Here is a 14801-nt window from a genome sequence, read left to right as displayed (position 1 = left end):
TCCTGCCCCAGGCTCCGGAGCAGCTGGGATTGAGCCACTCTTTTTTTCAGAGATTTGAGAACAAAGACCGTCTTAGGGAGTCTGTGTTCCACACAGCTGTTCCTTTGCACAGAATCAATTCATGCTGATGTTCGTAGATTTTGGAAGGAACACAAACTATCAGCATGAGTAATTTCAGGCCAGGGATAAAGGATTCAAGGGGGAGGAGGGACCTCGGTACCATGGCGTCTTGGATGAAGGGCTTTGAGTGATCTGCAGGCTAGCTCTGCTTCAGATAGACAGGAAGGTATTGGAGCATGCACGGGGGTCAGTGAGGACAGGAACCAGTGTAAACAGTACTCTTGCAATAACTGGCTTTGTCTTCCAGCCATGCATTTCACCTATCCAGATTTGTCCTGTGCCTCCAGCCAGCATCCAGGCTAAGAAAGGTGACTGCCCTGCTGCGACCTCACAGGCCCTCATGCCCCTGTTTCCCAGCGCCGTGGCTGGTCTTTGACCATTCCTGTAATTCTCAAAGATGAACTTCACACTGTTTATATAGCGTTTGCACCTGCCACATAGTCTGCCCCTTGTCCGTTGTGCCCCTTGGTTTTGTTTGTTAATGAGCTTCTAATCCCAGTGCTCTGATCTCCACCATTGCTTGCTGGCCAGCTTCTGGCCAGGTCGGTCACATGCATGGACTGGTGACAACAGCTGTCTGATGACACCCACAAGTCCCATGTCTGTAGGGGAAGAAAAGGAGGTCAGATGACATGAATTGCTGCTCTCCCAGAAAGGACATTGAGCCCATTCCTCCTGGTGGTGAGGAAGGGAAGCATGGACCTTGACTCTAGAAGGAACGGTATCTGTGGACACTGGAATAGCCTGGGCACTAGAGGGAAAAGCCAGTGTCAAGAGCCTAGAACAGTTGAGAAAGAAAGGCAGAGTTGTTGGCCATTGGTGGCAGTGTTTTCCTCTGCTTTGGGAGAGGGCTGAGCGGCAGCCATCCTCCACAGTGGCCTCTTTCAACTGCACTGAAAGCCCCAGCTGCAGCTTTTCCACCTCCGATTGGCGACTCACCCTGCACTGAGAGCAGCGACTGTTCTCTCAGTCTCCTCTGTATGTCTCGCTTCCCATGGGCTTTTTCGTTCATCTTTTCACCTTTAAAAACAAGACAAGGGGTTGGGGATTTAGCTCAGTGGTAGAGCTAAAGGCCCTGGGTTCGGTCCCCAGCTCCGGGGAAAAAAAAAAAAGGGAAGAAAGACAAAAAAAAAAAAAAAAAAAAAACCAAAAAAAAAAACAAGACAAAACAGGGTCCCAATACTGGCCTGGCATCTGCAGTCCTCCTGCCTCAGCCTCCCAAGCACTGGGACCACACAGACCTGCCCCCATCCCTCGCCCCTCCCCCCGCCACACACACGCCCAGCTCGTTCCATTCTCTCTTCCCAGGTTTAAAGGAGTTTTCTCTAGGACTGTGTTAGCTGCTAAGCAGTCCTCAAACAGTTCGCCCATCGTCTCCTTACAAATGTTGCCCTTCTTCTGCTTTGCCAGTGCTGCAGTGCATCACTTAGTATTTACACATGCTGGTGTCAGATAAACTAGAAACGGACTTGTGGGGTCGAAAGGGACTTCTCTGGGAAAATTTACCAGTGGCTGCCTCCCACCAGCACCATGTGAGGAGGCCAGCTATGCCCAAACACAGAGCACTGAGGACTCTGGGTCTTGTATTTGCCAAGGGAGCGGGTGAAACATATTCTCTCTCTGTGGTTTTCATTTGTACTCTTTGGAAGGAGCATTTTAATAATGCATTTAAGAGCTTCTTTCTGCATCCCTTCCTGCTGGTAGCCTCCGGCCAAGGCCTTAATGGTCATTGGCCAGTTCTGATCATTTACAAGAGCTCCAGATAGATCAGGGAAATTAGGCCTGTGCATGGGAGTTGCAAATATTTGTTCCTGGTTTGTCCTTTGCCTTTAGACTTTACATGTGGCATTTGCCATGCAGAATTTTGTAATGTGTGCATAGTCAAATTTTTCAATAGCTTCTTTTGCACCTTGTAGACTTTCTGTTTTTCCTAGAAGGGTAATCCTTCCTAAGAAAGAAATCCTGTGCTGCAGATTATTTTTTTTTAATTTGAATTTCTTTTAGAACATGCATGGTTTTATTTTACTTTAAAATGCTTGGTCCTTCTGATTTCCTCTTGCCGTGAGGTGCGACTCCAGCTTATGTTGTTCTAGGTGGCTGTCCTCCTTCACCCAGCAGCGTTTAGTGAACAGCCGGCCTTTATCTCATTTATTCAGGACTGTCTTTCTCTCCCCTAGACTTCCTGTACTTAGGAGCAGTCGGTGATCCTGAGCCCACAGTGTCTGTAGGCTGGAGTTTAACTGTGTTTTCCTGTGGGGATGGGGGCAGTGCCAGAATGACCTCTCTGTTACACTTCTTTTGCCTAATTTTACTGGCTCCTCGGTGGGGCATTTCCTCAAATGAGCATACAAATACAAAAATCCTATTGTTTTGCTCGTGCATCTGTTCAGTGTGCAGATGATTTGGTGAGGAACAGCACGCTTGTGGTGCAGATGTCTCCAGTGCAGACTCCTTTGCCCAGGCCCCTTGAGCCCTAGAGAGTATTCAGAGTCTGCCTTCCTAATCTCCGTCTCATGATGTGAACTCCCTAGGAGCAAGAAGAGAGTCAGGTTCTGCATGGCTTCTTAATAATGATCTATATAATTACTGACAAAAGCATGATTTTTTTTATTCAATACTGTAAGAGCATGTCTTTTGTCTAACTAACATGTCATTCTTTCAGGTTTTATTTTTCTGTACACTGAAGGAAGGCACCATGCAGCACCAAGTACTGATGGCAACTATTAAAATTTAATTCTTGCAAGCATCTTTTAACTCCCCCCCCTTGTTTCTATTTTATGTGTAAAATAGAAATATCTTGTCTGCCTGTGTATCAGTATGTGTATGTGCACCTTACATGTGCAGTACCCCAAAATGCCAGAATGGGGTGCCAGATTACTGGGACTGGAGCTACATTCCATTGTGAGCCACTGAGTGCATGCTAGGAATCGAACCTGGGTCATCTGGAAGAGCAGCCAGTGCTTTTAGCTGCTGAGCCATCTCTCCAGCCCCATCTCAAAGTCATCTTATAATTGAAGTGCTGGTAAAAAGAGCAGTCTGTAGATAACCCAGCAGTTTCACGTGTAGGTGTCCCAGTTGACCCAACTCAGAATAATGGCAGAGGGGATGGGACTGTCCACTTCCTATTTCCTTCTCTTCAAAGCCTGGCACAGACGTGGTATTGGGCTGGGAAGCAGCCAAAGGCAACACTGAATTGCACAGAGACTAAGCCATGCCACTTTGTGTGTGTCCTCCAGAAAGGAAGTCATCGGAGAACATGAGGACACAGCAAAGGTGTGCTGTGTCAGCATGTGCCCTGTTTGGCCAGGACAGGCAGGTTAACTTTTTGTTTTGTTTTGTTTTTTTCCAGAGCTGGGGACCGAACCCAGGGCCTTGCACTTGCTAGGCAAGCGCTCTACCACTGAGCTAAATCCCCAACCCCTTTTGTTTTGTTTTTAATCCATAATTTTTCAGTGAAAAGGTTTGCCATGGTGGTGATGTTTTCCATGTGAAGACTGAGCACACTGAATCTGGGGGCCTGTTCTTGGCACTTGGGCTGCTGTGTACCTGGAGCTGCAAGGCTCTGCCCAAGGTTAGGCCAGCATCTGTGACTCCCGTTCACAGGCCTGGTTCCTTAGGGGATGGAAGCCTTTTGTCCAACCCTGGAGCCTGTTAGCAACACCCCCTCTGCTGCCACCCTTAACGGTCAAAAACCAAAGAGACACATCCAAGAGACACACAGGATTGTGGGGCTCTGGAGCGAGCCAGGAAATGCATCTTGTGGGATCAGATACATTTAACACGTGAATACAATCCCAAGGGTTTGAAAGCTTTTTTTCTTTGAACTTAGTGCAGAAAAATGCAGATGGTTTCATTTTAAGTGGTTTAACTGTCGTTCGTGGGTCTGTTCTCCCCAACATTCCTGCTTTAAAGCTTGCCTGTGGCACACAAGGGATCCACAGATGTGCCAGCTCTGCCCGGTGGCCCCTTGCTGGGCTTAGAAGCCAGTTGCAAGGACAGATGATGATGTCTATCTTCCCCTCTCTAGCTCCTCCTCTTTTCAGGCGGAATCGTTTCTGGGTTGGAATTTTCCTGTGCTGAATCCAGCAAATCCGGAATAGAACATTTAGCAAAGTCTGGGGAGAGGGTAATGAGCAGCAGCTGCCAAGGTCTGCCTTAAGTGGAGCCATGCTGCACCGGGATCACACTCTGAAGTCCTGGAGATAAGTGTGAGCCATGCTGTACCAGGAGCACTCTCTGAGGTCCCGGGGATGAGTGTGAGCCATGCTGCACTGGGAGCACTCTCTGAGGTCCCGGGGATGAGTGTGAACCATGCTGCACTGGGAGCACACTCTGAGGTCCTGGGGAGGAGTGTTTGGAAAGCTCCTCAGAGGTAGAGGGCCAAGACTTTGTTCTAAAACTCAGGACAGACTGTGTCCTCATACCAGCTGCTCTGCCCTGGAGGCCTGGAGAGATGTGCCCCCAGGGCCTCCTGAAAAGGAAGGGCTTCTGGCGGCCTGTCTGTGACTCTAAAGACCTAATATTGACCTGATCAAGCTGGGAAAGAGAAGCCCAGAGAAGGAATCTGGATTTAGATTCAACCAGAGTCCTGGGTTTCAGACTTGGGTAACTAGAAAGGGGAGACTCTGGTCTGGTAAAAATCCCTAAGTGTGTGTGTGCCACATACACAGAGACAGACAGACAGACAGACAGACAGTTCAGCTTTGCCACCTCAACCAAGCATTGTTACTGTGTGCCCCACCCCAGCCAGCAATAAAATAGTGCTTCCCCAAAGCAGACACCTGCCACTTTTCTGGAAGTGCCTCTGTCTGTCTCTCCCATTACTTTCTGAGGTCTCATTATCTTTGGAGAGAGATCCAGTATGATTTTATTAACATTCTGCCCTCATTTCAAATATCACCAAATGTGAATATTGAAATAATTACCATGCCAACTACACTGCCATTCAAAAGACAATTTTAGTGTAGAAAACATGAGACCAAAGAAATGACTTTCTGTTGACTGCACGGGCAAACACCAAAGAGAGCCCCAGCAAACTCAATTAGCACTTTGGAGACACATGGTTTCAAAATGCATCTTGACAGTTGATTAATGGCTTGTTGCTAATTTAACTTCCAGTTGGGGGTGGGGGTGGGGTTAGTGAGTCTTAAAGGTGTAAAGTAACAGGAAGAGCTGTAGCTTAAGTCACCTGCCCGTACTCCCTCCCCATCTATAAAACTGGACGATATCGCCGTTCATAATTGTGGGGAAGCCTAAATGCTGAGCATGCTTTGTCCAGGCTGTGGCAGGATGCTCAGGTGTCCTGACTCCAGACTCCATCTTGAACTGGTGACTCCTTACCCACAAGGCCACACGCTACAAGGCTACATGCCGTCATGCCTGCCTCTGGGACCCTAGTGCCCACCGTTCTTTCTCTATGACAGCAGCTTCTTGGCACTCCTTGAGTGCCGAGCTCCGTCTCAGGCCCCACAGGGTAGGCACTGTACCTCGCTTTCTCTGTGGGCTTTGTAGAGCCCACATTTGTTAAGCTTTATTGGGCTAACACAGTCAATAATCCTGGCTTTGACTTAGTCCCAGCTGCCGACAGTGCATTCTTAGATAAGGATCCCACGTGTCACTGACCTTTAGTCAGAATATTTACCTCCTCTGGGGTCACCTGGTTTTTTTTTCCCCCAGAGGCGGAAAATTTGGTTTTCTTCACCTGAATGTGTACACAGAGCAGAGTGGACGCCTGCTGAGGCAACATTCTCTTTGGAAACCAAGTGGACATTAGAGCTTGTTTACCCTGACAGTCCCAACCAACCCCTGACTGGAACCCTCCCTGTCTGGTGTCCCCGCTTCCAGCCAGGGAGAAATGTTGGCATCCCTGGAGAATTAGATTGTCAGGAGAGGAATGAAAAAGCCATGTGAGGGCTGAAGAGGACTCTGCTTGAGAGAGTTTGCTGCTCTTGCTTAGGGCCCCATGGTCGACATGGTGGCTCACAACCATCCATAACTCCAGCTGGATCCAACGGCCTCTGAGGGAACTAGGTATGCATGGTACCCAGACATACACGTAGGCCAAATATACACATAAAGTAAAAATAAATACATCTTAAATGAATAAACAACAAAGCAATAGATACAATGGAGAGATCCTTTTTCATGATCTCCCCTGCTCTGTGAGTCATGTGGACTTGAGCTCTGTGGGAGAAGGAAGCCCGTGGGCCAGTGTAGAGTGACAGAGATGTGTTTGTGGAACTGAACAAAGTCAGGGCCTGTGGTCTCTGGACACTTCCTGGGAGGGGCTGTGGTTACAGACACTTCCTCTCAGGACCTGCCCAGAGACGCGAGGTGCTGGCACTGGTGCTGACAGTCTCCTAAAGAAGATAGCCATCCATTTTGCATGCTGACCTTTCAAATCAACCTCAAGGATGAATTCCAGAGGCAGCTCTGGGTGCCTGACGGTCCTGCAGACGCTCAATGATGGGTGTCCCTCCTTCCACCCTTAGGCCTTTGAGATACAGCAGGGGGTAAATTAAAGATGAATTTCTTACTTCTGAGGAAAATCACAGTATTTAGCTGTTCCTCGATGTGCTTTATAGTACACAGTGTGTGTGTGTGTGTGTGTGTGTGTGTGTGTGTGTGTGTGTGTGGGGGGGTGTTTCATGTACATGTGACTTAAGCAAATTCAATTCCATCATGAAAGAGAAGGTTGGGGCTATCGCTCGGTGCTAGAGCGCTTCCTTCCCTGCCACCTCGGGTCCTAGGTTGTATCCCAGGCTCTGCAAAACCAGAAAAATGAGAGACTGCACGCCGACGGCTTCATTCTGGGCCCTTCTGCTGGCTTCTCCGTGTAGAGGAGTGTGTGTCTACATTGCATGTGCGTTCCAAACCTCTGGCAGTGCCGGGCCCATGTCCTCCCCACAGAACATCTTGTAGCTCCCTCCGATTTAAAGACTGGTTTCTGTGTTTTCATTTGTTGCACAACATGATCCCGACCTGAAGCCATAAAGCCATCTGTGCTTAGCTCCAGATACAGCCATCTGCCCAGCACTGGAGAACGGTCTGGGCTGCACTTGGAGAAAGAGTGAGTCTGGTTGTGGTAGCACATGCCTATAACCCTAACGCTAGGGAGGCTGAGGCAGGAGGATCGAGATGCTATCAGAGAGGAGATCTCAGGATGTTGCTGGGTTATGGCTGATAGTTCACCTTCCAATTGGATCCCCACGCTGCAACTGAGTGGTGAACCCTTCTTAAATGCAGAGGGAACACAGGCAGAGAAAACTGAAGTGAAAGTGGGAGGGAGTCACTCTGCAGTGAGTCCCCTGTCTGGGGACTTGCTGAAGACCAGAACTTGAGTGGAGCACATCCTTTCTCCATGACATGGCCAGTTCTGGCTTACATAGCCTCTTTTACCAGGTCCTCATTAGCTGATGTCTTGGGGAGGAAGTAACTGCTCTGATCATCTTGTGTTTCTGAGAAGGAGATAGCTTTAAAAAGTCTAGGAAATGCATGCGCTGGTTTGTTTGTTTGGGTTTTTGGTGGTGGTTGTTCTTTGTGGGGTGCTGCTGCTGTTGCTGCTGCAATGCTGGGGTGTATACCCAGAGCCTTGCGTACGATAGGGAAGGCCTCTGAATTATAGCCCAGTCTCACAGGCCACTTTACAGAGGTTTTAAACTAGAGGCTGCTGACCGCGCTGACTATGACAAACCACATTTACACCGGTGTTTACCGCTACTGTTGTTACAGGACGATTAGTGGACTCTCTGAAGAGAAAGTATCCCCCCACCCCAATACCAAGTCGCCATCCACATAAGCACTGCACAGTGCCAGGGCCTCAGGTGAACTCTCCGTTCTACTGTTGCCGTGCAGTCTGGCTGTCCAGGCATTTAACTCTCAGCCTCAGGGTCCCCATGGGAAAGCAGGCAGTCCATTTCACAAAAGTGACATCAAAACCAAATGAGATCATGCTCAAAGGGACTTTGAAAACCTGCAAGGAGCTATAGAAAAACAAACAGCTTTACTTACATGTTCTCTGTTCAGAGAGGAAGGCAAATAAACTCGGGGTTACAGAGCCATAAATAGCATCTCAGACATCTCTGGCTTCCTTTGTTAAGAGGCTCTTTGTTGAGAAAAATCCTTAATGTGTTTTAAGTCACTAAGAGAGAGAGACCCCAGGTCTTGGTCCAGTGACACCATTTCTTTGATGTAAGATTCTGGTGGCTTTTTCTTGGCGTGAGTCTTGTTCTTGCAGGTGACTAGAGTGTGATCAGTATTTTCCTTTATGTGTTTCAGACTGACCTCAAACTCACAGCAATCCTCCTGTCCCAGCCTTCCAGGTACTGGGTTTACATGTGCCCTGCTCAATGATCTTTTTTTTTTTTTTGATCCATCACACATATTAGGACCGTAACTCCTAGTGTAGTAAGTTCTCCTGTGGCTGTTAGTCCCCCACATCTAATTCCTATGTTCAACTGTGGAAGTCAAAATGTTCCTGTGAACACTAAGATTCTTATACCAATTTTTAGACAACACTAAATCGTGCCACATGCAGTCTTAATTGATTCCGTCGCGGTGGTTCTTTTTTTCCCCAGTCATAGCCGCTATGAGATGAATAAGGGACTGATATTTATCCACTATTCATTTTTTAAAAATAGAGACAGAGACTGAGGGTAGGAAAGAGTCAGAATGGTAGGGCGTTTGACATCAATAGCCGCAAAGGAAAGTACATCAAGACGGGAATGAGAGTCACTTCACACCCGTTAGGAAGGCTCAATCTTGTTGCTTCCAATATTGGAGTGGAGTCCAAAACCTCACACGGCTAGACAAGGGATCCACTACACAGTTATACGCCCCCAGCCCTTTTATCCCACAAAACTGCTCAGACTGGTCTTGAACTTAGATTTTATTCTAAGGTGTGTGTGTGTGTGTGTGTGTGTGTGTGTGTGTGTGTGTGTGTGTGTACATGAGTGTAGGAGGCTACACAGACCAGAGCTGTCAGATCCCCCTAGCCACCCAGGAATCATACTCAAGTCCTCTGAAAGAATGGTGCATGCTCTTAACCACTGAGCCGTATCTCCAGCCCCTACAAGGTGATGTTTTTAATGGAACTCGACAAATGCTGGTGAGAAGGCAGAGACATTGAAGCCCTTGAACGTTGCTGCTAGCAATAGAAAATGGTGTAGCTGCTATGGAGAACGGCTTGGTTCTCAGGCAGTTAAGCAGCGATTCCATTTCCAGGTACAGGCCTCAAAGAACTAAAAAGAGGCCTTCAAACAGAAGCTTGTCCACAAATGCTTACAGCAACGCAACTCAGAGCGGTCAAAAGGCATGAATTACCCGTGCCAGTGAATGACGGATGTGCAAATAAACGTGATATAGCCAGACATCCCTCCTTGGGTTTCTTTCCCTGTCTCCCTTCCTTCCTTCTATCCTTCCTTCCTTCCTTCCTTGGCAGAGTCTCAAGGCAGATGTCTTGCACTGCCCCTGGCATGCATTCCTTTCTTGATGTAGCTTACTCAGAGCCAGGTTCCAGAGACTGGAAAAATGACTTCTCTCCCAGAGGACCTGAGTTTGGTTCCCAACCCCATGTGAGTGGCTCGTACCTACCTGTAACTCCAGCTTCAGGGGGTCTCTTTCTGACCTCCACAGGGACTTGAATACACGTGGTATACACTCTCTCTCTCTCTCTCTCTCTCTCTCTCTCTCTCTCTCTCTCTCTCTCACACACACACACACACACACACGTATATGTAAACAAAAATTAGTAAAAAATGCCCTATATGATGTGCATCTACAATACCCAGGGGTACCTGCTAATGAGCTTTTGGTTCCCTGGAAAGGACTAGCCAGGGCTTAGGGATTGGGGGACTCAGTGTCGGGTGGTCGGGTGGTATATCCAGAACACATGAGTACATCAGTGCAGTACACGTACTGCACATCAAATCCTGATCATTAGAGGTACAAGAGAGTCAAAGGAAATGACAAGTACACAGTGGAATAGTTTACAACCAACAGACCCAGGTGCCAGGGAAAAAATTGGTTACACCCTGGGTTAAGGCAAACATAAGCAATCAGTCAACTTTATTTTTCTCAACTCTTTCTTTAAAAGTTGTAACTATTTGCTTGCTCAAACTGCCTAAAGACTGTGTGCGTGTGCATGGGTGCGGGTGGGTGCGTGTGCGTGAGTGCAGTGTGCATGCCTGGGGGCATGAGGGCTGGCGGGAAGATTCAGGTTTTTCCCTCGAAGTCCGTCCCGTTGGGCAGTTTTGTTAGGAAAGCCAGATGTTGATCTGATAAGGACAGGCTGGCCTCTATTTGGTGGTTTGTTTCTTAGTAACGAGCCTTTATTAAGCACAGGCCTCAGCAGGACAGTGGACAGAGCAGCGAGTAGATTAGAAAAGGAGGAGGAAACATTATTCCTGCTTTGTTAGAGATAAACATGACCATATGCTCCAGTTCTTGAGCACATGCAAAGCAGCGTAATCAAACTGCACGCTCTAAACCAGGGAGAAAGCGGCAAGGCTTCATTGTGGGCTGTAGAGGAGATGCGCCATGTTCTAGATGGGACAAGTCGGTGCAAAGGTGTCTGTTAACACCGAGGTGATACATGCCTGATGTTTTCAATCAAATCTTCTCAAAGTTTCCCAGGAACTAAACGAGCCCATCATATTATTTACCTGGAAAGAAAGAAAGAATCTGCTGGGGAAATTTTGCAAAAGAATAGTGAAGGTAACCAGAACTTTTATCTCTCAAAGTATCCCATAAGCTGTATTGATTAAAACAGCCATACTGGCAAATGACTAGACAGACAGACGAACCCAAATAGAGATGGAGAAGCATATGTAACCGGGATATGTAACCGGGACCGTGGTGTATATTACAGGTAATGGTGGAAGTCAGTCAGATGAATGGAGCATTTATTATTGTCCAAGAATAACGACCTCATCTGTTAGGAGGAGATGAGCTGCGTCTTCGTACCACTTAGAGAAATAAGTGCATTTAAGGGGAATACGGTTCTTTAAAAACTAACTGTAGGAATAAGAGGGAATAGCTGGTATAAAAAATATGTAAAAGTCAAATTAAACTTTCCTGAGCATCACGGTACATACCTGCTGTCCTAGCACTCAAGAGACTGAGGAAGGAGGATTGCCAGTTCGGGGCCAGCCTGGGCTATGTATTGAGTCCCTGTCTCAAAAACCAATGAAAAATGTGAAATTAAACATACAATAATATAATTAATAAGAAAACAATTCCAACATACAAATGATAATGTTTAATAATATAGCGCTAATAAAAATACAAATTAACAGGGAAAAGTAAAAATATAATAGAAAATAAACAGCATAAACAGAATTCACAGAAGAAAATAAATGCAAATAGTAGGAAACATGAGTCAGGAAAACACAAATTGAAATGAGAAACACTTTTATGCACCTCCATGCACACCTGTGGGGGTCAGAGGGCAACTTGGAGTAGCCATGTATGTCCTGGGGATTGAAGTGGGGTCATCAGGCTTGGCCAAAAAAAAAAGCCTTTAACCTCCAAGGCCACTTGGCATCCCGATGAACATTTTTTAAAAGCATAAATGGATCAGCCTTAAACATATTGAAATAAGGTGCCCATTAAAGTGGCCAGAATGTAAAAGATTAATGCCAACTATTGATGAGGGTAAAGAAGCCAAACAAGTGCTCTCATGTATTAGTGGTAGGGATATAAATTGATCCATCGTCTTCGGAAGGCAATTTGGCTTTATCCATAGAATTGAAACTGCATTTATCCTCAAGGTGTGCCTCGTACTTCTCACCTGCTGGGCAGTCGGGCTTCCAGGGACCAACACACAGCCTACGCAGGCTCAAGAGACAGGCTAGGGCTGTCCTCCACTACACTCTGCCCACCCAACCTGTCCCGGACTGGCCTAGGTCTGAGAATGACCTTCAGACACAGGGTCAAGTGAGCTGATGATTACTATTTTTTCAGACAACCAGTGATGGGTGATGGAATAATCATCTTCTCACAGACCGTGTCAGCAGCGTTTGTGTGCGTTGTCTAGATAAACTCCAAAGTATTTTATCCTTCGGGTCTGTATTTCTCCCCTAACCTGGACCATTCTGAACACTGTTTTTGATTTTTTTTCCTTGTAGTTTTTTGATAAGTTATATAAATATTTTTTAATGCAGTTAGAAATCCACTACACTAAACTTACTTCAAAATCACATCGTTGTAAGTCCTGCTGCGTGTTATTGTGAAGTTAATTAAAAATGGTGTTTTATCAGTAGGTGGCATTGTCATACAATTAAAGATTGTGAGACTTATGCTGTGCACAGTTGACCTCGCACTGTGAGTCTAAGACAGTTGAGCACGCGCGTGTGAGTGTGCGCGCGCACACACACACACACACACACACACACACACACACACACACACACTTTGAAGATTTTATTCTGCCGGCTCTAAGAATGTCTGTCTCCAAATGCCAGTCAGATGAGAGCTAGACTCCTGTTGTCATGATGCATACTATCTTTTTTTTTTTTTTTTTCTTTTTTTCTTTTTTTCAGAGCTGGGAACCGAACCCAGGGCCTTGCACTTGCTAGGCAAGCGCTCTACCACTGAGCTAAATCCCCAACCCCACTATCTTTTAAAGATATTTTAAAACCTAAGATTTACTAAGTGGGTTGTTTCTGCCGTTTCAGCAAATTCTCTCTTGGTGCTTTATGTGGGTGCCAGGGCATAGACCTTCAGGTAAATGTGGTAGATGTGCCTAGATAGAACCTCCTAACCCATGTAGCTCTCTGGGTGCTAGGACAGAGCAATGCACTGGAATGGGACAGTGCCCCAGTAGCCAACCTGATAGGGAGCGACTCCCAAAGACAAGAAAGGCCCAGAGACCGGGAGGGACTAGTATGCAAGCTAGACATCTGGAATAGACACTGTCCCCCAGAGTATCCATTTGAGATGAAGCTGAGATACTGGGTTAGTTCTGGAGTTTATGCAGAGTTAGGGAAGCACAGGGTGTAACCACCATAGGCCAAGCTGCAGACCTGTGCATTGGAGAGCTGTAGACCTGTGCATTGGAGAGCTGCAGACCTGTGCATTGGAGAGCTGCAGACCTGTGCATTGGAGAGCTGCAGACCTGTGCATTGGAGAGCTGCAGACCTGTGCATTGGAGAGCTGCAACCAGATTTGTGTGTTGAGATTCTCTCTCCATTGGCAAGGCGGACAACTGAACAGTGCAGCGGGTGGGGAACAGGACAAGCAGTTAGGAGGCCACCAGGGTAGGGGAGCTAAGATTCAGAGGAGACCATGTGTCATGGGATGGGAGATGTGTGTGTGTGTGTGTGTGTGTGTGTGTGTGTGTGTGTGTGTGTGTGATCATTAAACATCTACTAGGACAATTCTGATATGCAAAATCTGCAAGTAGCCAAAAGGAGATTTGGCTGTAATTTTTTTGTCATACGTTCTAAGATTAAATCATATTCTAAGCAAAATTTAAAAGTAGCATAGGAAATATACTTGTTTTGGCTTTGGTTGGTTTTTTGTTTTGTTTTTGAGACAAGGCTTTTCTGTGTAGCCCTGGCTGTCCTAGAACTCAGTCTGTAGACCAGGCTAGCCTTGAATTCGGAGATCCACCTGCCTTCTGTTCCTATATTCTTAACCCCAGTATATTTATCTTTTTTATTATTATTCATATTGTAAGGAAAATGCCCCCCTAATTTTCCTGAGGAGTTTGGTTTCCTGGTTCTCCCTTCTCTCTCTACACAGCCCAGCGGCAGTCTGAGGGATTCTGTCAACTATGTGGCCGAGTCTTACATGGTATTCAGTTGTCCAGGTGACATTACTTTTATAAGGCTGCTTTCCATAAACGTACCCTACTGTGCTTTCCAAATCCAGCCGTTTATTTCTAGGGGATTTTTGTACCTGCTAGCAAGGGTCCCATGTCCTGTCACTTAAACACCCTTCTCCCATCTCTCCAGCCCCAAAGAAGCAGTCTGCCTGGGGACACACTCAGGGTGGGGCTTTACTTCTTTACTTCATGTGTATTTAATAGCACACACACAGGGAATAAGTAGAAAAGGAGCTTCTAGAACCATCTGGTGCTGAGGAAAATGATAGCTGAATGAACAAATAGGTTGAGATAAGTCACTAATAAAACACCCCAGGACGTTATACAGAGCTGCAAGATTGACGCCACCGCTGTGTTCCACTAGGACATTCTAGTTCAAGTAAAACACACTTCATGCCTAGCCACTGAGCTTAGATAAAAAGCTGCAAGATAAACCGGTATCATTTTCAGTAAATGGGATCATCTTATACCAGGGCCACGAACCATCCTCAGTTCTTAATTGGAGCAATCTCTTTCCCAGGAATTAATGAGTTTTTAGTTCTTGCATTTTGTTCCAAGGCCACTGTTGTCTTTGCAGAGGACAGTTGTAAGGGAGGCGTCATGTCTTGCTTAGGCAAAGAAGCTGTTAGTCTTCATTAATCCATCGAAAATACTGCTCGACCTTCTAGCACATTCTCTGAGGCTCATTGTAGTGCTCTCTCTATATCCCTAGGCACTTGGAGGCTCTGAGGAGAGTCTGCAACTCTTGACGGTGCAGCCAGGAGCAGAATTCTTGTTAATGGCGGAACTGCAGCAGCTCTGTCAGAAGTGACCACTTACTGAGCAGAGGTGCTGTGTAAGCCGCTCTATACATCGG

The 14801-nt window shown here is 46.6% G+C and overlaps 1 protein-coding gene across 1 annotated transcript in view; it reads left to right on the top strand.

Moving 5' to 3' along the window:
• Abhd2 (abhydrolase domain containing 2, acylglycerol lipase) overlaps positions 1–14801 on the top strand; it is a 57623-nt gene that overhangs the window by 11619 nt on the left and 31203 nt on the right. The gene's annotated exons all lie outside the window — the stretch shown is intronic.

The sequence above is a fragment of the Rattus rattus genome, chromosome 2, assembly GCF_011064425.1.
Source record: "Rattus rattus isolate New Zealand chromosome 2, Rrattus_CSIRO_v1, whole genome shotgun sequence".
Lineage (NCBI taxonomy): Eukaryota > Metazoa > Chordata > Mammalia > Rodentia > Muridae > Rattus > Rattus rattus.
This window is presented reverse-complemented; position numbering and strand designations above follow the sequence as displayed.